The sequence below is a fragment of the Giraffa tippelskirchi genome, chromosome 2 (genome assembly GCF_054371585.1).
Source record: "Giraffa tippelskirchi isolate mGirTip1 chromosome 2, T2T-mGirTip1v1.2.pri, whole genome shotgun sequence".
Taxonomy (NCBI): Eukaryota; Metazoa; Chordata; class Mammalia; order Artiodactyla; family Giraffidae; genus Giraffa; species Giraffa tippelskirchi.
In genome coordinates, this window is record NC_137276.1 from 228,029,788 (window position 1) to 228,057,770 (window position 27,983).

The following is a 27,983-nucleotide window of genomic DNA, read 5'->3' on the forward strand; positions in this document are numbered from 1 at the left end:
CTCAGTCTGAAGCCTCAGAGCGGCCATGTTGGTTAGGGGCAAAGATCTTTCCCCCCAGTTCCGCTTTTCTGACAGCAGACGCCAGCCAAAGGCGCCGGGCAGTGTCTTCCGCGCAAGGGTGATAGCTAGAGCGGCAGCGCTTCTGTGGGTCCCATGCGGTGACGTTTTTGAGGCACAGAGGCCAACTTTCGGGGATTTAAGCGAGATATAGTCCTGGCTGCCGCCGTTGGCAAGTGGTTAAATGCTTACCGTATATTGTCAGATATAGGCGCAATGAGGGAATTGAACCAGACCCTGATTAACAATACTCTCCTTTTAGATTTTTAGCTTATTAATCATTATATCATTGTTCACAGAGGTAGTCTTTGAATTACTGCTATGAACTGTGTTCCTGCGTGCGTGCTAAGTCGCCTCAGTGGTGTCTGACCCTTTGCAACCCTATGGACTGCCAGCCTCCTCTGTCCAAGGGATTTCCCAGGCAAGAATACGGAGAATTCCGGAGTGGGTTGCCCTGCCCTCCTCCAGGGGACCTTCCACACCCAGGGATGGAACCAACATCTCTTTGCGTCTCCAGAATTGGCAGGCAGGTTCTTTACTGCTAGCACCACCTGGGAAACCAGGTGTACACTCAGTTCAGTTCAGTCGCACAGTGGTGTCCGACTCTTTGCGACCCCATGAACCGAAGCAGGCCTGGCCTCCCTGTCCATCTCCAACGCCCTGAGTCCACCCAAACCCATATCCATCGAGTCAATGATGCCATCCAACCATCTCATCATCTGTTGTCCCCTTCTCCTCCTGCTCTCAATCTTTCCCAGCATCAGGGTCTTTTCCAGTGAGTCAGGTCTTCGCATCAGGTGGCCAAAGTATTGGAGTTTCAGCTTCAACATCAGTCCTTCCAATGAACACCCAGGACTGATCTCCTTGCAGTCCAAGGGACTCTCAAGAGTCTTCTCCAACACCACAGTTCAAAAGCATCAATTCTTTGGCGCTCAGCTTTCTTTAGAGTCCAACTCTCACATCCATACATGACTACTGGAAAAACCATAGCCTTGACTAGACGGACCTTTGTAGGCAAAGTAATGTCTCTGCTTTTTAATATGCTGCCTAGGTTGGTCATAACTTTCCTTCCAAGGAGTAAGCGATCTTTTAATTTCATAGCTGTAATCACCATCTGCAGTGATTTTGGAGCCCAGAAAAATAAAGTCTGACACTGTTTCCACTGTTTCCCCATCTATTTGCCATGAAGTGATGGGACCAGATTCCATGATCTTAGTTTTCTGAATGTGAAGTTTTAAGTCAACTTTTTCACTCTTTCACTTTCATCAAGAGGCTCTTTAGTTCTTCACTTTCTGTCGTAAGGGTGGTGTCATCTGCATATCTGAGGTTATTGATATTTCTCCCAGCAATCTTGATTCCAGCTTGTGCTTCATCCAGCCCAGCATTTCTCATGATGTACTCTGCATATAAGTTGAATAAGCAGGGTGACAATATACAGCCTTGACGTACTCCTTTTCCTATTTGGAACCAGTCTGTTGTTCCATGTCCAGTTCTAACTGTTACTTCCTTACCTGCATACAGGTTTCTCAAAGCAGATCAGGTGGTCTGGTATTCCCATCTCTTGAAGAATTTTCCGGAGCTTTTTGTGATCCACACAGTCAAAGGCTTTGGCATAGTCAAGAAAGCAGAAATAGATGTTTTTCTGGAACTCTCTTGCTTTTTCGATGATCCAGCAGATGTTGGCAATTTGATCTCTGGTTACTCTGTCTTTTCTAAAACCAGCTTGAACATCTGGAAGTTCACGGTTCACGTATTTCTGAAGCTTAGCTTGGAGAATATTGAGCATTACTTTACTAGCATGTGAGATGAGTGCAATTGTGCAGTAGTTTGAACATTCCTTGGCATTGCCTTTCTTTGGGATTGGAATGAAAATTGACCTTTTCCAGTCCTGTGGCCACTGCTGAGCTTTCCGTATTTGCTGGCATATTGAGTGCAGCACTTTCACAGCATCATATTTTAGGATTTGAAATAGCTCAACTGGAATTCCATCACTTCTACTAGCTTTGTTCGTGGTGATGCTTCCTAAGGCCCACTTGACTTCACATTCCAGATGTCTGGCTGTAGGTGAGTGATCACACCATCATGATTATCTGGGTCATGAAGATCTTTTTTGTACAGTTCTTCTGTGTATTCTTGCCACCTCTTCTTAACATCTTCTGCTTCTGTTAGGTCCATACCATTTCTGTCCTTTATCGAGCCCATCTTTGCATGAAATGTTCCCTTGGTATCTCTAATTTTCTTGAAGAGATCTCTAGTCTTTCCCATTCTATTGTTTTCCTCTATTTCTTTGTGTTGATCACTGAGGAAGAATTTCTTATCTCTCCTTGCTATTCTTTGGAACTCTGCATTCAAATGGGTATATCTTTCCTTTTCTCCTTTGCTTTTTGCTTCCAGTCTTTTCACAGCTATTTTTAAGGCCTCCTCAGACAGCCATTTTGCTTTTTTGCATTTCTTTTTCTTGGGGATGGTCTTGATTCCTGTTTTCTGTACAATGTCACGAACCTCCAGCCATAGTTCATCAGGCACTCTGTCTATCAGATCTAGTCCCTTAAATCTATTTCTCACTTCCACTGTGTAGTCATAAGGGATTTGATTTAAGTTGTACCTGAATGGTCTAGTGGTTTTCTCCACTTTCTTCAATTTCAGTCTGAATTTGACAATAAGGAGTTCATGATCTGAGCCACACTCAGCTCCTGGTCTTGTTTTTGCTGACTGTATAGAGCTTCTCCATCTTTGGCTGCAAAGAATATAATCAGTCTGATTTCGGTGTCGACCATCTGGTGATGTCCATGTGTAGAGTCTTCTCTTGTGTTGCTGGACGAGGGTGTTTGCTCTTGGCAGAACTCTATTAGCCTTTGCCCTGCTTCATTCTGTACTCCAAGGCCAAATTTGCCTGTTACTCCAGGTGTTTCTTGACTTCCTACTTTTGCATTCCAGACCCCTGTAACGAAAAGGACATCTTTTTTGGGTGTTAGTTCTGGAAGGTCTTGTAGGTGTTCAGAGAACTGTTCAACTTCAGCTTCTTTGGTGTTACTGGTCGGGGCATAGACTTGAATTACCATGATATTGAATGGTTCACCTTGGAAATGAACAGAGACCATTAGGAGATAACAAAAGAAAGAAAATCTTGGTCCTTGCCTTTGGGGAGTTTATGGACACAGGAAAAAAAGATCTTCAAATAAGTCTCTTTCTCCCTCTCCTCCCTGCCCCTCTCCCCCTTTGCTGAAAAATAGGTAGAATTTCTTCATCGTAAAGGGCAATGTGGTTCAGGGAAAATTTGGGTCTAAAGTCTAGCTTTGCTGTTAATTACTTGGACGAGTAGCCTGGATTTCAGTTTCCTTATCTGAAAAATTGGAGAAGGCATTGGCACCCCACTCCAGTACTCTTGCCTGGAAAACCCATGGACAGAGGAGCCTGGTGGGCTGCAGTCCATGGGGTCGCTAAGATAAGACTGAGCGACTTCACTTTCACTTTTCACTTTCACGCATTGGAGAAGGAAATGGCAACCCACTCCAGTGTTCTTGCCTGGAGAATCCCAGGGACAGGGGAGCCTGGTGGGCTGCTGTCTATGGGGTCACACAGAATTGGACATGACTGAAGCAACTTAGCAGCAGCAGCATCTGAAAAATAAGATCATATATGGTAAGTATCCTGTAAGGGCCCAATAAGTGGTGTTTCTGTGTAGGCGTCTTTGGAAGATGTGAAATTAGACCTGTACTTTCTCCTAAAGCAGGCTTACCCTCTAGTTTGGAACTGTAAGTGATCATAATAAAAAGGTCATCCAACTGACAGGTGAACTTTGTTCAGAACCTGCCCTGTGCTGTGATTGCTATTATGACAGCCTCAGTGCGGTTCATGCCCTCTAGGAGTTTAAATCCAAGAGGGACAGTGATATTCATGCAGAGATAGCTCATATAGTAGAATGTAATTTGAAGGTCTTGAGAAATTGGACCAATCACATATTGCTGGTGAGAATGTAAAATGATGCAGCCGCTTTAGAAAAAGTTTGGAGGTTCCTCAAAAGCTTAAACATACAATTGTCACCTGACCAAGCAGTTGCTCTCCTGTGTGTAGACCCAAGAGAAATGAGAGTATATGTCCACACAAAAGTTTACACAGGAAGGTTCATAGCCACATTATTCACAATAGCCAAAAAAGTAGAAATAACCCAAATGTTCATCAAAGGATGAATAGGTAAACCAGATGTAGATCCATGCAATGGAATATTCTTCAGCCATAAAAAGAAATGAAGTACTGATTCATGTACATTCATGTACAACATGAATGAACATTGAAAACATGATGATAAATGAAAGAAGCCAGAAATCCAGCTATTTTATGTTTCCCTTCATATGAAATGTCCGTGCATGCATACTAAGCCACTTCAGTGGTGTCTTTGTGACCCTGTGGACTGTGGCTCGCCAGGCTGCTCTGTCCATGGGATTCTCCAGGCAAGAATACTGGAATGGGTTGCCATTTCTTACTCCAGGGGATCTTCCTGACCCAGGGATTGAACTCATGTTTCCTGCATTGGCAGGCAGATTCTTTACCACTAGCACCACCAGGAAAGCCGATGAAATGTCCAAAATAGGCTAATTCACAGAGACAGAAAGTAGGTAGCGGTTCCCAGGGAATGGGGGAATAGAGAAGGGGAAGTGATAAATAGAATATTATCTGCCAGATTAGTAAGCGAAGAATGTCACGGTCATCAGAGATGCAACCACCACCTGACAGTGAATGGGTGAGTCCTGAGGGAAACAGAGGAAAACAACAGAATGGGAAAGACTAGAGATCTCGTCAAGAAAATTAGAAATACCAAGGGAACTTTTCATACAAAGATGGGCTCAATAAAGGACAGAAATGGTATGGACCTAACAGAAGCAGAAGATATTAAGAAGAGGTGGCAAGAATACACAGAAGAACTATACAAAAAATATCTTCATGACCCAGATAATCACAATGGTGTGATCACTCACCTAGAGCCAGACATCCTAGAATACAAAGTCAAGTGAGCCTTAGGAGGCATCACTATGAACAAAGCTAGTGGAGGTGATGGAATTCCAGTTGAGCTATTTCAAATCCTAAAATATGATGCTTTGAAAGTGCTGCACTCAATATGCCAGCAAATATAGAAAACTCAGCAGTGGCCACAGGACTGGAAAAGGTCAGTTTCCATTCCAATCCCAAAGAAAGGCAATGCCAAAGAATGCTCAAAAACACCACACAATTGCACCCAGGGATGGGGGAGCCTGGTCGGCTGCCGTCTATGGGGTCGCACAGAGTCAGAAACGACTGAAGTGACTTAGCAGCAGCAGCAGCAGCACTCATCTCAGACGCTAGCAAAGTAATGCTCAAAATTCTCCAAGCCAGGCTTCACCAGTACGTGAACCGTGAACTTCCAGATGTTTAAGCTGGATTTAGAAAAGGCAGACGAACCAGAGATCAAATTGCAAATATCCATTGGATCATCAAAAAAGCAAGAGAGTTCCAAAAAAACATCTACTTCTGATTTACTGACTATGCCAAAGTCTTTGGCTGTGTGGATCACAACAAACTGTGGAAAATTCTTGAAGAGATGGGAATACCAGACCACCTGACCTGCCTCCTGAGCAATCTGTAGGCAGGTGAAGAAACAACAGTTAGAACTAGACATGGAACAACAGACTAGTTCCAAACCGGGAAAGGAGTACGTCAAGACTGTATATTGTCACCCTGCTTATTTAACTTATATGCAGAGTACATCATGAGAAACGCTGGGCTGGAGGAAGCACAAGCTGGAATCAAGATTGCTGGGAGAAATATCAATAACCTCAGATATGCAGATGACACCACCCTTATGGCAGAAAGCGAAGAAGAACTAAAGAGCCTCTTGATGAAAGTGAAAGAGGAGAGTGAAAAAGTTGGCTTAAAATTCAACATTCAGAAAACTAATATCTTGTCGTCTGGTCCCAGTACTTCATGGCAAATAGATGGGGTAACAGTGCAAACAGTGACAGACTTTATTTTGGGGGACTCCAAAATCACTACAGATAGTGACTGCAGCCATGAAATTAAAAGATGCTTGCTCCTTGGAAGAAAAGTTATGACCAATCTAGACAACATATTAAAAAGCAGAGACATTACTTTGACAACAAAGGTCCATCTAGTCAAGGCTATGGTTTTTCCAGTGGTCATGTATGGATGTGAGAGTTGGACTCTAAAGAAAGCTGAGCACCGAAGAATTGATGCTTTTGAACTGTGGTGTTGGAGAAGACTCTTGAGAGTCCCTTGGACTGCAAGGAGATCCAATCAGTCAATCCTAAAGGAAATCAGTCCTGAATATTCATTGGAAGTACTGATGTTGAAGCTGAAACTCCAATACTTCGGCCACCTGATGCGAAGAAATGACTCATTTGAAAAGACCCTGATGCTGGGAAAGATTGAAGGCGGGAGGAGAAGGGGACGACAGAGGATGAGATGGTTGGATGGCATCACTGACTCAATGAACATGAGTTTGAGTGAAGTCCGGGAGTTCATGATTGACAAGGAGGCCTGGCGTGCTGCAGTCCATGAGGTCGCAAAGAGTCAGACACAATTGAGCGACTGAACTGAACTGAGGGCACTCAGAAAGGAAAGAATACCTGGCATCTAACAGCCACCCGACCGCTGCCACTCCCTACAGTGAGCCCCGAGGAAACTCAGGGTGTGTGATAACACAAGGGGCTGGCCCCAGAGAGCTGAAGTTCATGTCAAAGGAATGATTTCAGTGAGCCCAGACTCTTTCTTCCCATACATTAAAAAGTGCTAAATTCCTTAACTTGATATATCTGGTTTTCTTTAATTAGCAGTAATCTTTTGATGTTTAGACTACTTGCCCTTTGTTGTTTCTTTTATAGAACAGAGAGCAGGAGGAGGTGAGGAAGTAAAGTCAAAAGACCATTAGTCTTGCAAAATATCTCCTGGCTTGGCCAGCATTAGGATGGGGATCTGGTGATTCCTTCTTTTCTGTAGCCGTTCATGGGTGGGCAGATTCCCTCCCACCCAGACAGGCCATTGTGAGTGTTTGCAGCTATAGACAGCATGCTTTCATTGATTATAATAAAAGCAAGGAAAAGCAAAGGTTAAAGTTAGAGAAACAGAACCCACCTGGAGTCAGATTTCGCTCTTTCCTGTTACAAAAAGAGCAGGTTCCACCTCAGGCAAGTGGTAAAGACACAATTACCTGTAATTGACTATGGAGTGCGGTGAATCATCACTAACACACAATGTCACGCAATCCTTCAGTGATTTCAGGTTCCCATCTTTCTCTCTCTCCTCTCCCTTGTAAAGAGGGTATCATTGTGGAGTTGTTTGTATGACTCCAGTAATGACATCAATTTTATTTTGGTGGATCTTAAATAGTTAATGAGGGGCACACCTAAACCAGTTCACCAGGTTCTCATAAACAGTTATTATTACTCCAGGTTCGTAGAACTGGGGCTCAAAGAAATAGAATGAACTTCCCACAAGCAAACACACAGCAAATGGCAAATCAGGACACGAGCTTCCTTTCTCCCACCCCGGCACTGCCTCTGCCTTTTGGGACCATCAGTTCAGTTAAGTTCAGTCACTCAGTCGTTTCCGACTCTTTGCGACCCCATGGACTGCAGCACACCAGGCCTCCCTGTCCATCACCAACTTCCGGAGCTTGCTCAAACTCATGTCCTTCAAGTCAGTGATGCCATCCAACCATCTCATCCTCTGTCGACCCCTTCTCCTGCCTTCAATCTTTCCCAGAATCACGGTCCTTTTCCAATGAGTCAGTTCTTCACATTAGATGGCCAAAGTATGGGAATTTCAGCTTCAGCATCAGTCCTTCCAATGAATATTCAGGACTAATTTCCTTTAGGATGGACTGGTTGGCTCTCCTTGCAGTCCAAGGGACTCTCAAGAGTCTTCTCCAACACCACAGTTCAAAAGCATCAATTCTTCATTGCTCAGCTTTCTTTAGAGTCCAACTCTCACATCCATACATGACCACTGGAAAAACCATAGCCTTGACTAGATGGACCTTTGTTGTCAAAGTAATGTCTCTGCTTTTTAATGTGCTGTCTAGGTTGGGCATAACTTTTCTTCCAAGGAGTAAGTGTCTTTTAATTTCATGGCTGCAGTCACCATCTGCAGTGATTTTGGAGCCCCCCCCAAAAAATAAAGTCTGGCACTGTTTCCACTGTTTCCCCATCTATTTGCCATGAAGTGATGGGACCGGATGCCATGGTCTTAGTTTTCTGCATGTTGAGCTTTAAGCCAATTTTTTTCACTCTCTCTCACTTTCATCAAGAGGCTCTTTAGTTCCTCTTCACTTTGTGCCATGAGGGTGGTGCCATCTGCATATCTGAGGTTATTGATATTTCTCCCGGCAATCTTGATTCCAGCTTGTGCTGTAGGGACTATAGGAAACAGGAAAAGGAAAGGAACCGAAGAAACGTTGTGGAGAAAAGTAGAGGACGTGGAAAGGAAAGAGAAGGAGAGAGAAAAAGAAGGGGGAAGAGAGAGGTAAGGAGACCGAGAACAGAAAGTAAGCGGTGCTGGCAGTTCAGAGTAACGATGCCAGAGAGGGCTGGCCGGGCAGTGTCGATTCTCACAGATGCAGAGCCAGCGCTGGCGGAGCTGCTTGAGACGAGGAGTTGTTGCTGTTGTTTTTCAGTCACTAAGTCATGTCCGACCTCTTTGTGATCCCATGGACCACAGCACACCAGGCTTCCCTGTCCTTCACTATCTCCCGGAGTTTGCTCAAACTCAGGTCCGTTGAGAGAGCTCTCAATACATCAGAGGGAAATAATGGAAGCTCTTGTTACTGGGGTGGGGGGGTGGGTGTGGAAAAGCACAACCTAAAACTTGAGAATTATGCTTTATTCAGTGAACACAGTGAAGACTTAAGCCAGGGAGACAGCCTCTCAGATTTGCTCTGAGAGACTGCTTTGAAGAGATAAGGGAGGAGCCAGAATATAAAGGAGTCTTTGCAAAAAAAGATCAGATAGATATGATCTCATGTGGCCTCCACGTGCAATGACTTCAAGCAGGGCTTGGGTTCCTAGCCAGAGATTGGGGGCTGGGTCAGAGTGGGGAAAGCAGATTCAGGTTCTGGCCTTCCACTTTTCAGAAAATAATTTCCACAAAGACAGTAGTGAAGCAGGTAAAGTATTTATTAAGAGGAAAAGAGTACAGTACGTCTGGATAGACACACGGGCAGACTCAGAGGGCGAGTTCCTGAGTTGCTGAGTCTCTCCCTTGCAGTTTGAATTACTCTCATGGGGCATTTCTTCCGAGTTTTCCTTTGGTCAGTCATTATGATTAACCTGGTTCACAGTCCATATTTGGTGTGTCTCAGGAGCCTTCCATGTGTGCACACACATCTCTTAGCCAAGATGGATTTTACCAAAAAGGAATCTGAATAGAACACCTCTTGACATAACTCCCCTTTGACCTGCAAGGAGCCTTTTCTGCCCATGTGCGATCAGGGAGGTCTCCTGACTTCAAGAACAAGAAATAGTGGTCTGGGTGGGGCCCAGCCTCCTCACCTTAACTGTCCTACTATTCTCGTCTTGGAGTTTTGATCCACAGGGAATGACTCTCCGATCGCTTTACCCTGGTGGGGGATGGGCAGCATCTAGCTCCTACCTCAGTTGAAACATCAAAAGATTACTGCTGTTGAAGAAAGAAAACCAGACCTCTTAAGTTAATGAGCTGAGCACTCTTCTGCATATGAGAAGACGCAGAGTCTGGGCTCACTGAAATCATTCCTTTGATATGCACTTTAGCTATCTGGGGCCAGTGTACTGTACTTTCTCATCCTGAGTCTCCTCAGGGCTCACCTTTGGGGTAGCTGTTAGCTGATGGCTTGGTGGCTGCAGCATCCTTTGTTTACTGATATGACAGGCAACTTTTTTTCATTGACACTCTCCACAAATAGGATTGCTGTCATGCCTTCCACATCTGGGTACCCAAGGTTCTTGCCCTACTGCAGGTGACATCTTTAGTAATATAAAGATTCTTCTTTCTGTCTAGAAAATTAAAATTTATAGTATCTTACTTCTTTAAGAAAGGCGGACACTGTGCCTTGTCCCTTCAGTGCCACCTCTAAAAATGAACAATGATCAATGGTCACTCCCAAGGAGGAAAAAAAACAAACAAACAGAAAATGTGAGCTGCCAACAGCACAGGGAGAAACAGCAAAACAAGCTGCTTACGTATGAGTGTGGATGTTTATAAGGATGAAATCGAGTAAATTTGAGAGTGCTCTTTTAAGAGTTATTTCACCATAAAGCCAGTATGGAATTCCTAACGTATCCTTTGGGAATTCATTGCTGTCCCTCTTTTTTTGAGCAGAGGCAGTGGAATCTGAGATCTATCCCTGCTTCCTGCCTGGGACTCTAACTAGGGAGACTTCCCTCCTCATTGGCTCAAAGTGTTAGGGGAAACACTGACTGAAACTGCCCACCTTGGCCAGAGACCATAGTAACCATTCCTATGAGTTATTTTATATCAGGATGTCCTGGTAAGGAAAACGGAACTAATAAGCCACCACCAATTGGAAGAGTTCAGAAAACGTCAAATGGAGATGCCAAGTGTCCTACCCCTTCCCAGAATCCTCCTCACTGGCATCCATTTTGGCTGAGCAATGCATGCACCACCAGGAGGGACCCTGAGTCAGAATGATTGGCCAGAGACAACCCAGAAACTAATCCCATCACCGTAAAAGCCGAGACTGTGAGCCACGTGGCAGAGCAGTCCTCCTGGATTCCCTTAGCCTCCTGCTCTCCCTCCGGGCGCCCCTTCCCAATAATCTCTCTTGTTCTGTCAGCATGTGTATCTCTTCGGGCAATTCATTTCCAAGTATTAATCAGGAGGCCCCTTTTGGGCCCTGGAAGGGGTCCACCTTCCTGCAACAGAAGGAGCAGATTTGATCCAAATCTTCAGATACCCAGAGAGGAATGTATCGACTAAAAAATATTTTCACAACCGAAAAGTTGAGAGTTCTGTTTTAGTTGGTGGCAGTTTTTAGGACTTCAAGCCTGGAAGGGTAGCATCTCAAGTAGCCCTGAGAGAACTGCTCCAAGGAGGTGAGGGAAGGAGCCGGGTTATATAGAAGTTTTGCAACAAAGGGCAGGTAGTCTGAGCATCAAAAAGATGGTTGTGAATTAAAGAAAACCAGATATCCCAAGTTAAGGAATTCAGCACTTTTATATGTGTGGGCTCACTGAAACCTCCTTTGATAAGCATTTCAGCTCTCTGGGGCCAACATCCTGTGTTTCTGCTTCCTGAGTTTCATCAGGGTTCACCGTGGGGAGTGGCTGCAGCCTCATGGCTGCAAGATGGCTGGTATTCTTTCCCTCCTGAGTTCCCTGAGTTCCCTCAGGGCTTGCCAGCTGTCCAGGGGTGGCTGCAATCACTGCTGACTGTGCCATCCTTTGTTCACTGATCTGGCAGGCAATATTCCATTTCTCAAAGAGAACCTACATGAGTAAAGAGTTGTTCTTAGTGATTGTTTTCTTTTTGAAATAGGTGCACATTTCAATGGGTGTATCCTACCGCCTCTCACTCATGTTCCTCCCCTCACACTTCTTTCGTGTCAGTCTTTGCAATTACAGAACACAGAGATGATGAAAAGGTGCTGAGAAAGCTACCTTTTGTTATTTGTGTTCTTAGTACCTGTCTCTTATCTCTGATGCAGCCCGGTTACGCAAACATGCCTGTGTATAAAGCAGCCTATTCATTTGCCATGTGGGAAAGTTTAGCTGTAGGACACTTGCTTGAGATTGCTTCCTATATTTTTCTGGAAATTGAAGGGGGCTCTGTGTGACTTCCCTGGTGGCTCAGATGGTAAAAGTGTCTGTCTACAATGCGGGAGACCTGGGTTTGATCCCTGGGTTGGGAAGATTCCCTGGAGAAGGAAATGGTAACCCACTCCAGTACTCTTGCCTAGAAAATCCCATGGACAGAGGAGCAGGCTACTGTCCATGGGGTCGCAAAGAGTCGGGCACGACTGAGCAACTTCACTTTCACTTTTTCTGTGCAGGAGACACCTGCTGAATGCTTATTAAATGAACCAAAAGCATTTCTGCACATTCTGGGAAATTACAGACACTTAAAAACTTAAAAAAGTAAAGGTGAAAGTTGCTCCATCGTGTCTGACTCTTGGCGACCACATGGGCTGTATTCCACCAGGCTCCTCTGTCCATGGAATTCTCTAGGCCAGAATACTGGAGTGGGTAGCCGTTGCCTTCTCCAGGGGATATTCCCAACTCAGGGATTGAATTCAGGTCTCTCACATCGCAGGCAGATTCTTTACCATCTGAGCCACCAGGAAAGCCCTTCAAAACTTATGATAGAAGACAAATAGCTGATTTTCTGAGTGTTTGCTTTTACAAAGAATAAACTTTTCCAAAGACTACTCAAATGAGTAAACACTTTAAATAACCCAACTGAAAGTGTCTGTTTTATTATTATGTCTTGTCAAATGAATGAAAATACATATGTTGTTGTTGTTGTTGTTTATTTTAGAGAAATGAATGTTTTTCCTACTCAGTTCAGTTCAGTCGCTCAGTCATGTCCAACTCTTTGTGTTCCCATGAACCGCAGCATGCCAGGCCTCCCTGTCCATCACCAACTCCCAGAGTTTACCCAAACTCATGTCCATTGAGTCAGTGATGCCATCTAACCATCTCATCCTCTGTCGTCCCCGGCTCTTCCTGCCTTCAATCTTTCCCAACATCAGGATCTTTTCAAATGAGTCAGCTCTTCACATCAGATGGCCAAAATATTGGAGCTTCAGCTTCAACATCAGTCCTTCCAATGAACACCCAGGACTGATTTCCTTTAGGATGGACTGGTTGGATCTCCTTGCAGTCCAAGGGACTCTCAAGAGTCTTCTCCAACACCACAGTTCAAAAGCATCAATTCTTTGGCGCTCAGCTTTCCTTATAGTCCAACTGTCACATCCATACATGACTACTAGAAAAACCATAGCCTTGACTAGATGGACTTTTGTTGACAAAGTAATGTCTCTGCTTTTTAATATGCTGTCTAGTCATAACTTTCTTTCCAAGGAGTAAGCGTCTTTTAATTTCATGGCTGCAGTCACCATCTGCAGTGATTTTGAAGCCCAGAAAAATAAAGTCAGCCACAGTTTCCACTGTTTCCCCATCTATTTGCCATGAAGTGATGGGCCCGGATGCCATGATCTTAGTTTTCTGAATGTTGAGCTTTGAGCCAACTTTTTCACTCTCCTCTCTCACTTTCATCAAGAGGCTCTTTAGTTCTTCTTCACTTTGTGCCATAAGGGTGGTGTCATCTGCATATCTGAGTTTATTGATATTTCTCCCAGCAATCTTGATTCCAGCTTGTGCTTCATCCAGCCCAGCATTTCTCATAATGTACTCTGCATATAAGTTAAATAAGCAGGGTGACAATATACAGCCTTGACGTACTCCTTTTCCTATTTGGAACCAGTGTATTGTTCCATGTCCTGTTCTAACTGTTGCTTCCTGACCTGCATACAGGTTTCTCAAGAGGCAGGTCAGATGGTCTGGTATTCCCATCTCTTGAAGACTTTTCCACGGTTTATTGTGATCCACACAGTCAAAGGCTTTGGCATAGTCAAGAAAGCAGAAATAGATGTTTTTCTGGAACTCTCTTGCTTTTTCGATGATCCAGCAGATGTTGGCAATTTGATCTCTGGTTCCTCTGCCTTTTCTAAAACCAGCTTGAACATCTGGAAGTTCTCAGTTCACGTATTGCTGAAGCCTGGCTTGGAGAGTTTTGAGCATTACTTTACTAGCGTGTGAGATGAGTGTAATTGTGCAGTAGTTTGAGTATTCTTTGGCATTGCCTTTCTTTGGGATTGGAATGAAAACTGACCTTTTCCAGTCCTATGGCCACTGCTGAGTTTTCCAAATTTGCTGACATATTGAATGCAGCACTTTCACAGCATCATCTTTCAGGATTTGCAATAGCTCAACTGGAATTCCATCACCTCCACTAACTTTGTTCATTGTGATACCTCCTAAGGCCCACTTGACTTCACATTCCAGGATGTCTGGCTCTAGGTGAGTGATCACACCATCGAGATTATCTGGGTCATGAAAATCTTTTTGTACAGTTCTTCTGTGTATTCTTGCCACCTCTTCTTAATATCTTCTGCTTCTATTAGGTCCCTACCATTTCTGTCCTTTATTGAGCCCATCTTTGCATGAAATGTTCCCTTGGTATCTCTAATTTTCTTGAAATGATCTCTAGTCTTTCCTGTTCTATTGTTTTCCTCTTTTTCTTTTGCACTGATTGCATTTTCCTACTCAAGTTTCTTTCTTAAAGTCCCCTCTTAAAGATCTGTTATTTTTAAAATCATTGGTTATATGCACCTGGTTTGTACAATATATCCTTGTAGCTTATTTTGTACAGGATAGTTTGTACCTCTTAATCCCTTAAAAATCCCCATTATTTTTAATGGTCTTCTAAGTGCTTTTTAAATCAGAAAGCCAGAGTTATAAATTAGGTTTTGCAGAAAGGAATTTGGTTACTTTGCCTTTCCAAGCTTAGAAAGAAATTTCAGTGGTTTTTACATTACTCTAAGTTCTCTTTCAAACATACTGACACTCATGTGATTTTTATATGACTTATGATTCTTCTGATTGCAAGTAACCAAAACCCATGGAGCTGGTTTAAATTCAGGATGTTGGGCATCTCAGGGTAGCCAAAGGCAAGAATGTGGCCAGGCCCTGGGAAGGTCCTGGAAACCAGACCTCAGTGGTTATCCAGTAATCAGGCTGCCACTGAGGGCCATCTTGAGGCCATCAGAGATGGGGGATGGACACTTAAGCAAATGTATGTCCCCTTTTGAAAGTTCACAGATTGTGGATTTTCAGTGAGCACTCACAGTTCAAAATGTCTCCCTTTGTGTTGATGTAAAATGATCACTCCTGTAATAATACCACACAGTCTCCTCTATTGATCCAGACACCAGGTAGATCCAGTCTAAATTCCAGTTCTGTCCTTTATTTATTATCTCCGTGGGGTTGGAGAAGTCACTTGACCTGTTGGAGTCTCTGAATTCTCTGGTATAGATAAGTGATGGAAATTGCTTCCTTTCAGAAGTGTTGCAAGGGTTAGAAATCTTGTGTAGCCTCTTCCTGACACATGCAAAGATCATCATTTTACTCTTGGTCTCCCACTTGGAGACCCCCTTCTCCTCTGAGTTAAAATCTGTTAACAAAGGGCTAACAGGTAATCACTCTTCCCCTCTGGCCAGCTTCTAGGGAATGAAATCAGGGCAGGGGCTGGGTCTAGGGAGAGTTACCTGTTGTGATTGTTATGAGTCCTTCTTTAGACTGTGAACTGGATGGAACTGGATGGTACATTACCGATTTGTTCCACTTCCTGCCCAGTCTATCGGCAGTCTGTCCTGGTGATCTCAGAGAGGCAGCAATGAGCCGTGGTGTGAAGTGAGATCTTAATTCCCTGCTCATGAATTGAACCTGGGTAGCCTGGATGAAAACCAGGAATCCTAGCCACTAGACCACCAGGGGTTAGAGGCTAGAGGCAGACTTCCCCTGACTCTTGTCCCCATTGAAAAATGTGTTTCTTTAGGAGGCAAAAACTGTAAAAGCTGGTACAAAGTTTATTATTAGAGACACTGCACAAGCGGGAAAGCAGACAGAGAAACAGTTAAGACAGAAGCAAGGCAGAGATGCACACGCAGAGAGACAGGGTGTGGGCCTCCCCGCTAGTGAGGAGAGCAGTAAAGAGGTGATTAAGTAATTTATATAGGGCAGTTTTTCTGGCTCTTTGTTTACTTTTGGCCAATTATGTGGTTTCTTTTTCCACACCTGACTGGCCCTAGGACCCTCCCCAACATGCGTGCACAACTTTTTTCCGAGATGGATTCCAGACCAGAGGCCTGTGGGATGGCCTTAGCATCACATATTATGGGATGGTGCCCCCTCCTTTTTGACCCCCAAGGAGCCTTCCTGTACCTATGCAGTGTCTCCCTTGCCCCAAGGAGGGGAACTACGTGACCACTTGATCGTCTACTCAAACAGGGTTTAGCCCCTCTGTCCTTGCTATGACTGTTACCTTCAAGTGTCCTCAGGAGACAAAGCCTGGCTCTTTACCCTGTTCCTGCTGTTATTTCTATTTGGAAGTGTAGAACACGTGGCTGATTGTAAATACCCAGCCTCGAGCCCACCTGCCTGCTTCCTCAGGAGATGTAAACAGGAGGCTGGTTGTAAATGCCTTGCCTGGAGCCCACCTGCCTCCTGCCTCACTGGGAAGCCACCTGTGTGCAATGCGCAAGCCTGTCCTGAGATCTCGCTGGTGTCATCATCATTTGTTTTAGTGATGGGGGTAGGACATCACTGGTGCCTCTCCAGTGCCCTTCCTCCAGGCTGGTTTCGTTAGGTAGTTAGAATAGGAGAGAGGAGTCCAGAATGGCGGTGGCTAAAAGACAAAGAGGGGAGAAGCCCACTAAAATAGAACAACGGAAGGTCCGAGGACCAGAGTGAGGACCTCGGGTAAGACAAACAGCCCTCCTGGCTAGCGCAGTTTACATAGAGCAGGCCCAGGGAGAGAAGAAAAGACATATAAGAAGAGGAGCCAAAATTGAGCCGGGGGGCTTCTCTTCTCTTTGCATCTCTTGGGTCAGCCCGCCCTCTCGCCTCGAAAATATATTTTCCTTTACTTTCTAAATAAAACTGAGCTGTAACATGGGGCTGTAACACTGGTCCATCTGTGACTTCAAATTTTTGTTGCGACAAGACAGAACCGAGGAAATTACAAACCCCCCAGACGGTTTTAACCACTGTGATGGGTTCCTTCTTTGGTTTCTACCTATAGTGTAGGAGCCACATGATATGTGCCTGTGACATGTAACAGTGCCTGGTGTGTAGCATAAAGCAACTGAGTGTTCAGGAACTCACCAGGAGCAGGGCTAGAGGGACAACACCAAGCCATCTTTGTTCAGGCCCAGCCCCATCCCGACTTTGACTCTGGGGGCTCCCATGCTCATCGGGGTGCACACAGGACAGACAAAAAAACCCTCTGCCCTCATGAAATGTACTTTCTAGTGGTGACTTTTTATAGGGGCAGGGGTGGGCAGTAAAGAAGATGTGTAAAGAAAACATGTAGTTGTTGGTTATGAATATAACATGTAAGCTGTCCAATGATAAGTATTAGGAAGCAAACAATGCAGCAGGAAAAGGGATCAGAAACTGTGTGTAGGGTTGGTGGGGTGGGGGGAGGACCTCAGCTAGGTCAGCCAGGGAAGACCATGAGTAAAGGAAGGGGGAGGGTGTGTTGCTGGCTGAAATCTTGGCTTTCTCTGCCTACTGAAGTGGAATAAAAAAATTCTGAGAGAGTTTGAAGGAAATAAAAAGGTGGCTTTAATTCTCAGCCAGCAGAGAGGGGAATAGAGTAGGCTCATGCCTCGAGAACTGTGCCAGCCGCCCCACCACCACCACCATGAGGAGTCTAGGGGCTTATTTAAGAAGAGGGCTCACAGTCAGCAGTCGGTGATGAGAAACAAAGGTGATAGGATCTTGATTTCTTCCTCTTGCAGAGTTTCAAAGGCAGTCATAGATTGGCATCAGCAACGTGGTAATGAAGTCTGGCAGTTCAGTGGCTCTGCAGCCTCCTTTCTGATCTGTAACTACAAGGAGAAGGATAATGTAAGGGTAAACACCAGATAGGGGATGTATTTAGCATAGAGTCAAAGGAAAATAAGTGCAAAGTGTAGCTCCTGCAGAATTAGGGGGCAGAAAAGTAAACTTCATTACAGACATGCTGAGTTAGGAGCAGTGAAAGTAAAAAAAAAAAAAAAAAAAAAAACTAGGAATGTTCAGGCCTGCTCACTGTTCTCTTTGTCTTCTTTGTTCTTAGGAAAGGGAAAGAGAAAAACTCATTCTTCTCTTTTTTCCTTTTCACTGCAACAGATGCCATGCCCACTTCCAGGAGAGAGCATTCCAGGCAGAGGGGCAAGTGCAAAGGCCCTGAGGCAGCAGCTGCTTAGCCCATTGAAGGGATCATTCGAAGGCCAGTGTGGCTGGAGCAAGTGGTCAGGGCAGGAGTACTGCTGAGGTCAGAGAGGTGGTTGGGTCTGATCCTAAAGGGCTTTGTTGGGCACAGTGAAGATTCTGGCTTTCATCCCCTTTGAGAGAGGGAGCTGGTAGAGGGTTTGAACAGAAAACAACTAATGTGATCTGACTTTTTTGTGACTGTCAGGATGGCTCACTCAGGAGTTACGTGCCCAGTTCCCTGTGTGGGGAGAAGATTGGAAGCTGGGGACCAGTCAGGAGGCTACTCCAACAATCCAGGTGAGAAGCGATAGGGATTCGGATAAGGGTAGGAGACCTGAAGTGGTGAGAAAGCAGTAAGATTCTCTCTTTATTTTAAAGTTTCAGTTCAGTTCAGTTGCTCAGTCATGTCTGACTCTTTGTGACCCCATGGACTGCAGCACACCAGGCCTCCCTGTCCATCACCAATTCCTGGAGTTTACTTAAACTCATGTCCATCAGGTCAGTGATGCCATCCAACCATCTCATCCTCTGTCATCCCCTTCTCTTCCTGCCTTCAATCTTTCTCAGCATCAGGGTCTTTTCAAATGTGTCAGTTCTTCACCTCAGGTGGCCAAAGTATTAGAGTTTCAGCTTCAGCATCAGTCCTTCCAATGAATATTCAGGACTGATCTCCTTTAGGATGGACTGGTTGGATCTCCTTGCAGTCCAAGGGACTCTCAAGAGTCTTCTCCAACACCACAGCAGAATTTCCTTAGTGTATTCTTTCCCTATTGATGCTGTAACAAAACACCACAAAGTTGGTGGCTAAAAAACACTCCCAAATTATTTTATTGCTCTGGAGGTCAGACTTCTAAAATGAGGGCTTCTTCTGTAGGTTCTAGAAGGAAATCCATTTTCTTGTCTTTTCCCAGTTCTAGAGGCGACTGCACTCTTTGGCTTCTGACCCTGCGTCACTCCAAGTTCTGTATCCACCATCACATCTCCCACTCTGACCTTCACCCTTTGGTCTCTCTCTTACAAGGACCCTTGTGATTGCATTGTGGCATCCACCTGAATGATCTATACAGATCCTCTCCCAATTTTAATCACATTTGCAAAGTCCTTGTTGCCTGAAAGATAACGTAATCACAGGTTCCGGGTTTTCACATCTGGAAATCTTTCGGGGGAATCATTATTATATCTACCACACTAGGAGAAAGGAGGGAGTCAAGATCAACCATAAGGTTTGTGGGCTGCCCAGCCACCAGGAAGGAACTAGCTCTAGCCTTGGGGTGTGTTAGTTGCTCAGTCCTGTCCAACTCTTTGCAACCCGATGGACTGTAGCTTATCAGGCTGCTCTGTCCATGGGATTTCCCAGGCAAGAATACTGGAGTGGGTTGCCATGCCTTCCTCCAGGGGATCTTCCCAACCCGGGGATCAAACCCAGATCTCCCACATTGCAGGTGGATTCTTTACCAGCTGAGCCACAAGGGAAGCCCAAGAATACTGGAGTGGGTTGCCATTTCCTTCTTCAGGGGATCTTCCCAACTCAGGGATCAAACCCAGATCTCCTGCATTGCAGGCAGATTCTTTACCATCTGAGCCACCAGGGAACCAGCCAAGCTTGGGGAGGGAAGCATTTATCAGGAGCTCACAATGGGGCAACTTAGCCTTGAGAGACCACTTAGACCCAAAAGGGGAGATTGTCAAGGAGGCAGTTGGGTAGTGAGTCTGGAGTTCACGGGGAAAGGCTGGGGTCTTGCACTGGGGAAGGCAGCTCTAGGTGGAAGGTAAAAGGATGAGGCTGTCCAGAGAGACTGCCTCGGAGTGAGGCGAGAAGTGAGAGCTCAGCCATCAGTCAGGAGGTGCCCAGGGAGGCCGGTCATAGATCCAGGAACTGCCCACAGGTGGGGTGTCCTGGCAACCAAGCCAGAGAGGGCTTCAAGCAGAGAAAGGTCCTCCATGTCCAAAGCTGGCTTGCTGGCCTTGAGAACCCCTGGGAAGTAAGCTTTGGATTTCACAGTTTGGAAGTCATTACTGACCTTGGCAAGAGAAATTTGGCAAAATAATGGGAAGTAAATGCCCTAAAGAGTGCCCTAAAGAGTGCCCTAAAGTAAATGGGCTTCCCCGTTTGCTCAGTCAGTAAAGAATCCACCTGCAAGGCAGGAGATGCAGGAGAAGAGGGTTTGATCCCTGGTTCGGGAAGATCCCCTTGGAGGAGGGCATGGCAACCCACTCCATATTCCTGCCTGGAGAATTCCATGGACAGAGGAGCCTGGCGGGCTACAGTCCATGGGGTTACAAAGAGTCGGACACGACTGAAGCGACCGAACACGCACGCACAAATGCCCTATTGGGAGAAGAAGAGTTGGAGGCGATGACTTTAGGTAACTCAAGAGGTTGTGCTGTTGAGGGGCACAGCGAAATGGGACAGGAGCTGGAAGAAGTGGGAGGAGGGGAAGTGGTTTTGGTTGTACGTTTACACACGGGAGAAGAAACCCCAGGTTTGTACGCTGAGTGGGTGGCATGGGGTGGGAGGGTTTCTGGAGCTTTCTATGTGCAGATAGTGGGGGAGGGCAGCTGGGACAGAAGTGGAGAGGCAGGCCCTGGGTGGAAGACCGACTTCCGTTCACTGTCGTGGAAACAAGGCAGCAAGCTCAGCACAGGTGGCTGGGGTGGCTGGTGGCTGGGGTGACGTGATATGGTGAGGATGATGGGGATGGTGAGGGTTCTCTGTGGATGCTTCGATCTCCTCCATGAAATAGGAAGCAACGCCATCAGCTGAGGGTGAGGATGAGGACCAGGGCGTGGAGAGTTTAAGGCGTGTTAAGAAAAGGTGGAGAAGCTTTTAGGGATGGGGGAGAGTGAATGGACTGGGAAAATGTAGGAGGATTGCACACACACACACAGATGTAGTATAATGCAAGTTACAATCTGTAAATACATGTGGACAATTATAATATGCTGGGAAAGATTGAAGGCAGGAGAAGAAGGGGACAACAGAGGATGAGATGGTTGGATGGCATCACCAACTCAATGGACATGAGTTTGAGCAAACTCTGGGAGTTGGTGATGGGCAGGGAGGCCTGGTGTGCTGCAGTTCATGGGGTCGCAAAGAGTAGGACGTGACTGAGCAAATGAACTGAACGGAACTGAACTGAAAGAAATATATTTATATCTAATATACAATGTAACACACAACATAAAATTATTATAATCAATAATATCTAATATATTATATGAAATATGGTATATGAATATATGTTCATCCATCATCTATGCATATAGAAACACATGCAGATAATGTGCATAATAATGTATTACTGAGCTGTGTATGGACTTCCCAGGTGGTGCTGGTGGTAGAGAACCCGGCTGCCAATGCAGGAGATGCAGGTTCAATTCCCTGGATCAGGAAGATCCCCTGGAGGAGGGCATGGCAATCCATTCCAGTATTCTTGCCTGGAGAATTCCATGGACAGAGGATCCTGGTGGTCTGCAGTCCACGGGGTTGCAAGACATGACATAGCAACTAAACGACAACAAAGCTGTATATGTTATATACATTTAAAAACATTTATTTGTGAATTTGGAGAAGGCAATGGCAACCCACTCCAGTACTCTTGCCTGGAAAATCCCATGGATGGAGGAGCCTGGTAGGCTGCAGTCCATGGGGTCGCTAAGGGTCGGACACGACTGAGAGACTTCACTTTCACTTTTCGCTTTTATGCATTGGAGAAGGAAATGGCAACCCACACCAGTATTCTTGCCTGGAGAATCCCAGGGACGGAGGAGCCTGGTGGGCTGCCGTCTATGGGGTCGCAAAGAGTCAGACACGACTGAAGCGACTTAGCAGCAGCAGCATTTGTGAAGTATCTGTCACCCCAAATCTATTCATGATACATATGATGCATATGATAAAATACACACAGAAATAGAAATTTTAAAAGTGTGAGAAAGGAGTAATAAACACAAGTTTAAATGTCTATTGTGTTTTTATCTTCATCTCTAGCTTGGAAGATAAATGAAGGCAAAGCCTTTACCAACAATCAAAATTATTCTGTTTTCTCAAAAATCTTCTGTTACCCTCCATAACAAAGAGGATAACTCTTGAGAGTCCCTTGGACTGCAAGGAGATCCAACCAGTCAATCCTACAGGAGATCAGTCCTGAGTGTTCATTGGAAGGATTGATACTGAAGCTGAAGCTCCAGTACTTTGGCCACCTGATGCAAAGAGCTGACTCATTTGAAAAGATTGTGATGCTGGGAAAGATTGAAGGTGGGAGAAGAAGGGGACGACAGAGGATGAGATGGTTGGATGGCATCACTGACTGAAAGGACATGAGTTTGAGTAAACTCCTGGAGTTGGTGATGGACAGGGAGGCCTGGCGTGCTGCAGTCCATGGGGTTGCAAAGAGTCAGACACGACTGAGCAACTGAACTGGACTGAACTGGCTGTTTTCCTTTGTTTCTGCATTTCTCACTTCTCTGGTCAAGCTTGTTCTTTGACTAAAGCTTTCCACAGACAAAAAGCAGGCAGGAGACATGGTGCGGGGGCCACGGACCACAGGGCCCGGCTTCATTTCAATGTGATCGAACATGCTTCATCCTCTTGGAAAATCATAGCGGGTATTGTGTGCTCTGCTTGTTAACTCAGAATACTCAGTTTTCAACCCCATCTCCCAAATACGCAAAATTTTATTATAATTTATTGTTAGTAGTATTGTTGAGGTGCAGTTAGTATATTTCCATGGTCTTTGCTATCAGAGACTGGTTCTTGCAAATTAATAGGAAACTGCTTGTTTTTATATGTTTCACAAATGGGTTTTAAAACCCAGAGAATCCCTCAGAAGCTTTTTAACAGATTAGAAAATGGTGTTTCCAAGTTTTAAAATGTGAGATATGAGAGCTTTTATAGATTCACACATCATTTGTCGGCAATAAAATCACTTAATGATAGAAACCTTTCCCAACGTCTGTTTTCGGAATAGTCTCATCCCAGCACACGCTTCTGGCAGCGGTTACTCTCTCACTCATAGTGAAGTGTCACCATGACCTTGAATGTTCGGGTTATATCTGTTCATTTATCTATTTAAATCTCCCGCCAGTGTTCAGACTTCATAAGTTGGCTGGCGGTGGCTCATCCCTGGAGTAGAGAAGCGCCAGCCCTCCCCTTTCTTGTCTACCTCTGCGTGCTGCCTTAGCAATACCTCCATGCCCTAGTTCAGTGGGCATCTTTGTCCATTTTCATGAAGATTCATTTAGTTAAAAGCTAGATAATATAATCTGCACATTTAATTTGGAATCTTCAATAACAGCAAAATTCTGGAACAAGGAAAGTCTGAGAAGTGGCATCAACCCACGCCACCTGGAGCTCCCATCGTGGTGCCTGGTGCTCCCCCATGACACCTGCCAGTCTGGCTCCTGCAGTGAGAGCGTGCACCTCGGTCCACCCACGTGGCAGATGGACAGAGCGCACTTTTCTTTTTCTCTCTTTCCTTTCTTGCTCTTCCTCCTTCTCTTTCCTTCCTTCCTTCTTTTCTTTCTTTCAAGATAGAAACCAATAGAACGAAAGTACTAACATTTTTCACTCACCCCAGGGAGTAGTCTTGAACCAGCAGGGCAAATCAACAGAATGGACAAGACTCCTTCCACCTGGACCGTCTCTCTGTCTCTGTGACCCAGGACCTGTGAGTTTTAATCATGGGGCTTACTGGGCTTTACTACTGAGTTCTGCTCCCTTTACCCCCACCCCTCCTCCCAGCTCATCACTGGGGTGAGAAACAGGCTAGTCTTCAGAACACTCCAAATTCAAAAGGCCAAAACTTAAGTCCTCACCTTTCTCATCAAACGTGATCATCCTCCTCTGCTCTGTTTTAATTTGCATCCTGCATGCAATCTGCCTGGTGACTGCGGAGGAAGTCAGGAATCCTATAGGCTGCCCCTGTGTGTTACACACACACACACACACACACACACACACACACACACACACACACACACACACACACACCCCTAACCCATCCCCCACTCCAGATGACCAATCACCAAGTCCTGCCTGCCCTTCCTGCTGAAATTGTCATGCCATATTAAATTTTAGTTAATAATAGTGTGTCAATATTGACTTAATAGCAACAAGTGTACCTCACCAGCGCAAGATGTTAACAATAGGGCGACTGTGCTGTGTAGGGGTGATTTTAGGTGATAGGAGAGAATTCTCTGTCCTTTCTGATCAGCTTTTCTGTAAAGGTAAAACTGATCTTAAAAAAAAATTCCGTGTGTGTTTTTTTTAATTGGGGGCAGGAAGAGAAGAGGACGACAGAGGATGAGATGGCTGGATGGCATCACCGATTCAATGGACATGGGTTTGGGTGGACTCAGGGAGTTGGTGATGGACAGGGAGGCCTGGCGTGCTGCGATTCGTGGGGTTGCAAAGAGTCGGACACGACTGAGCGACTGAACTGAACTGAACTGAATTGAATAACATGGACACAAAGCACCTGATTTAAAGCAAGAATGTCAAGTAAACTTGCCAAAACACAAGTTGCAAATTGTACTTGTCTGGGATAATACTGGAGAACATAGGTCAAAGGAATCATCTGGTTTTAGAGTAGCTAATTGTGGTGGTGAGGGGGGGAGTGGGGTGGTTCTCCCTCCTTAAACACCTGAAAACCATCTCCTGTGTCTGTGGGAGCGTTTCTAGCAAGTTTCAAGGTGCAGGGGGCTTCCCTGGTGGCTCAAACGGTAAAGAATCTGCCTGCCGTGCGGGAAACCCGGGTTCGATCCCTGGGTCAAGAAGATCCCCTGGAGAAGGGAACGGCAACCCTCTCCAGTATTCTTGCCTGGAGAATCCCAGGGACAAAGGAGCCAGGCTGGGTAAGGGACAGCAAGGTGTGCAAACATTGCCACCTAGTGGTAAATTATGGACTTGCAAAAACCGTAGCCAGCGGCTTTGCACAGATCAGATTCTGCTGTTATCACTGACACTGGGCAAGGGCCCACATCCCTTTATAAAAGCTGGGAGAGAGGAGAAAGGGGGGAAGGGAGAAAGCAAACGTGAAGGAGAAGGAGGCCCGCCAGGGATGCCCACCTGATCAGGTACCTAGTGTTTTCCATCAAACTGATCAAGGTTGGCAGAAGGAGCAGTTCTGGGGAACCCGGAGGCTCCTACACAGATAGCAAAAGTGTTAGTCAGCCGTGTCCAGCTCTTTGCGACCCCATGGACTGCAGCACGCCAGGCCTCCCTGTCCATCACCAACTCCTGGAGCTTACTCAAACTCATGTCCATTGAGTCGGTGATGCCATCCAACCATCTCATCCTCTGTCGTCCCCTTCTCCTTCTGCCTTCAATCTTTCCCAGCATCAGGGTCTTTTCAAATGAGTCAGTTCTTCTCATCAGGTGGCCAAAGTATTGGAGTTTCAGCTTCAACATGAGTTCTTCCAATGAACATTCAGGACTGATTTCCTTGAGAATGGACTGTTTGGATCTCCTTGCAGTCCAACGGACTCTCAAGAGTCTTCTTCAACACCACAGTTCAAGAGCATCAGTTCTTCAGTGCTCAGCTTTGTTTAGAGTCCAACTCTCACAACCATACACAACTACTGGAAAAACCATAGCCTTGACTAGTCATTGCATTAGGAGCCCCAAATCCCATACGACCTTACCTTAACTCAATTACGTCTGCAAAGTGTGAACCTACTTCCGAATATAAGGTCACATTCACACGGAGGGAGACTTAGAACTTCAACCTGTGCTTTTTGGGGACAGGTCACCTTTCAATCCACAGCACCCTGCCTGAGTTGCTTTATAGAACAATCCACCAGGAATGACATCCTTGCCCTGTGTACTAGAGCTGCATTTGGTCTGGTGTGTCTGTGACTTTGGGGTCCTTTAAGTTAAGGGGAGTCTCTGCTCGGTTATTTCTGCCCCAATCAAGGGCCAGCTGCTGAAAGTCTGCTTGTCTGCAGCCTGTTGTATAGCTTTCCCGTTACATTGTTGATAACCAGAGTGATTGTCCTCCTCAGTCTGGGGAAAAAGTGGTGGCTGGATCATGCTTTCTGACTCTGGAAGGTTAGGACTCTGTTCTCGTGACCTCATTGTACTTTGTGCTCAGTTGCTCCGTCATGTCCGACTCTTTGAGGCCCCGTGGACTGTAGCCCACCAGGCTCCTCTGTTCATGGGATTTTCCAGGCAAGGATACTGGAGCACATTGCCATTTCCTTTGACCCAGGTATCGAACCTGTGTTTCTTATGTCTTCTGCATCAGCAGGTGGATTCTTTACCACTGAGCCACCTGGGAAGCCCGTATTCTACAATAAAGGTAATCAAAATCAGATTTTAATTGGGTTAAACTTCAATCAGATCTTTCTTATCTCTTACCTCTCCTTCATTTTCCTAGGGCTTGAAAAATCTTAAAGCAGTATACAGAGGAAAAATGGACTAATACAATATAGAACAGAAAATATGATTAACAGGTTCTCCTTCACCCCTGTCACTGAAGATTTTCAGACAAGAAGCAACCGCAAACTATTAGAATGGAGAGTTTTTATTGGGAAACACACATACTTTGATATGCTTGACATTTTACTGGGATCTAATTATTTTGTATTATCTCCTAAAAGACCTGTCTTCAAAAGAGTCACCTTGCAGGTAAGGGTTTCGGTGTGAATTTGGAGGGGGGCAGGGACATGGTCCAGTCTAACACAGACTGGCTGCTCTTCGAGGGTAGGGACTCGGCTTTATTCATCACTGAGCTCTTGGGGCGATGTGTACATGTGTGCTAAGTCACTTCAGTGGTGTCCAACTCCGCGACCTTTGGACTGTATGTAGCCCACCAGGCTCCTCTGTCCATGGGATTCTCTAAGCAAGAAAACTGGAGTGGGTTCCCATGCCCTCCTCCAGGGGATCTTCCCGACCGAGGGGTCAAATCCATGGCTCCTGCATTGACAGGCAGATCCTTCACCACTAACACCACCTGGGAAGCCCCCCTTGGTACAATAAATGGCAATAAACACTTAATGAATGAATGAATGGATTGATGAGGATGTCAGGAGATGCTGGCTAGACTGCCCCCAACAACTCCATGAGGTGGTGTGGCAAGTGTGATCTTATTCTTTCATCCCACCCTGCTTCTGCTGGGCTTTCCTTTTCTGCAGAGGCTGCAGAGGCTAAAGCTGCCTTTGCCAGCCTGTCTTGCCAACAGGGCTATGGATACAATTCAGGAGGTGCAGATTAGATGGGGCCGGGAGAGAGCTGAATTTGGAACAGAATTAAGAGCATAGAGAGGCAGCAGTCAGGTGCACCTGTTGATTTATCTATTGGGTGTTCTGTCTCTGAAGGTGGAGGTTCCCTGACTGAGCAGTCTCCTGATTCTGGGACTTCTGCTGGATGCCAAAGAGGCAGCTCCCTTGGCGGGTTAGTTCTCTGAGTCGTTCCTGGGAGCCTGACCTGCTGCCTCTTCTGTAGCCCTTCTGAAAGTTCTGTAAGCACATGAATTGGCTAATAGATCTATCTCTGCTTAAAATAGCTAGCCTGGTTCCTACCACTGCAAGGGGACGCTGCCTGAAACAGATGGGGACTCTCACACCGCTTGCCCAAAAGAGATCTGGGAAGATGAACAGCTACCCAAGACCTAAATGTCCCAAGGGCCTGCCCTGGTGTCTGAACCCAGGCCTGACCCAGTGAAGAAGAGGCAGTATGGAGCAGAGTGGCATGTTTACACAGTGCTGGGGTCCCTGAAGGCCCACTGGCGCTGAGGATGAGTCAGTGAAGGGAAGACAGCGGCAAGCAGATGAGAACATCTTATCTACCCCAGATCTTAGAGGAAGTGATATGCATGTATTTACACCCCACTTTCTTCCAATGGGATTTAAGATATTGGCTCTATCACAGTAGATTTTATACAAAAAAAAGTGAACGTGTAA

The 27,983-nt window shown here is 45.6% G+C and overlaps 1 long non-coding RNA gene across 1 annotated transcript; it reads left to right on the forward strand.

The window, feature by feature from the left end:
* Positions 1-8: 8 nt before the first annotated feature.
* On the forward strand, positions 9-27,983 carry LOC145539257 (uncharacterized). The gene is made up of 6 exons (XR_014077673.1): positions 9-144; positions 357-3,699; positions 18,000-18,144; positions 18,289-18,380; positions 26,459-26,709; positions 27,399-27,983. It is a non-coding gene; the product is annotated as an uncharacterized LOC145539257 (long non-coding RNA).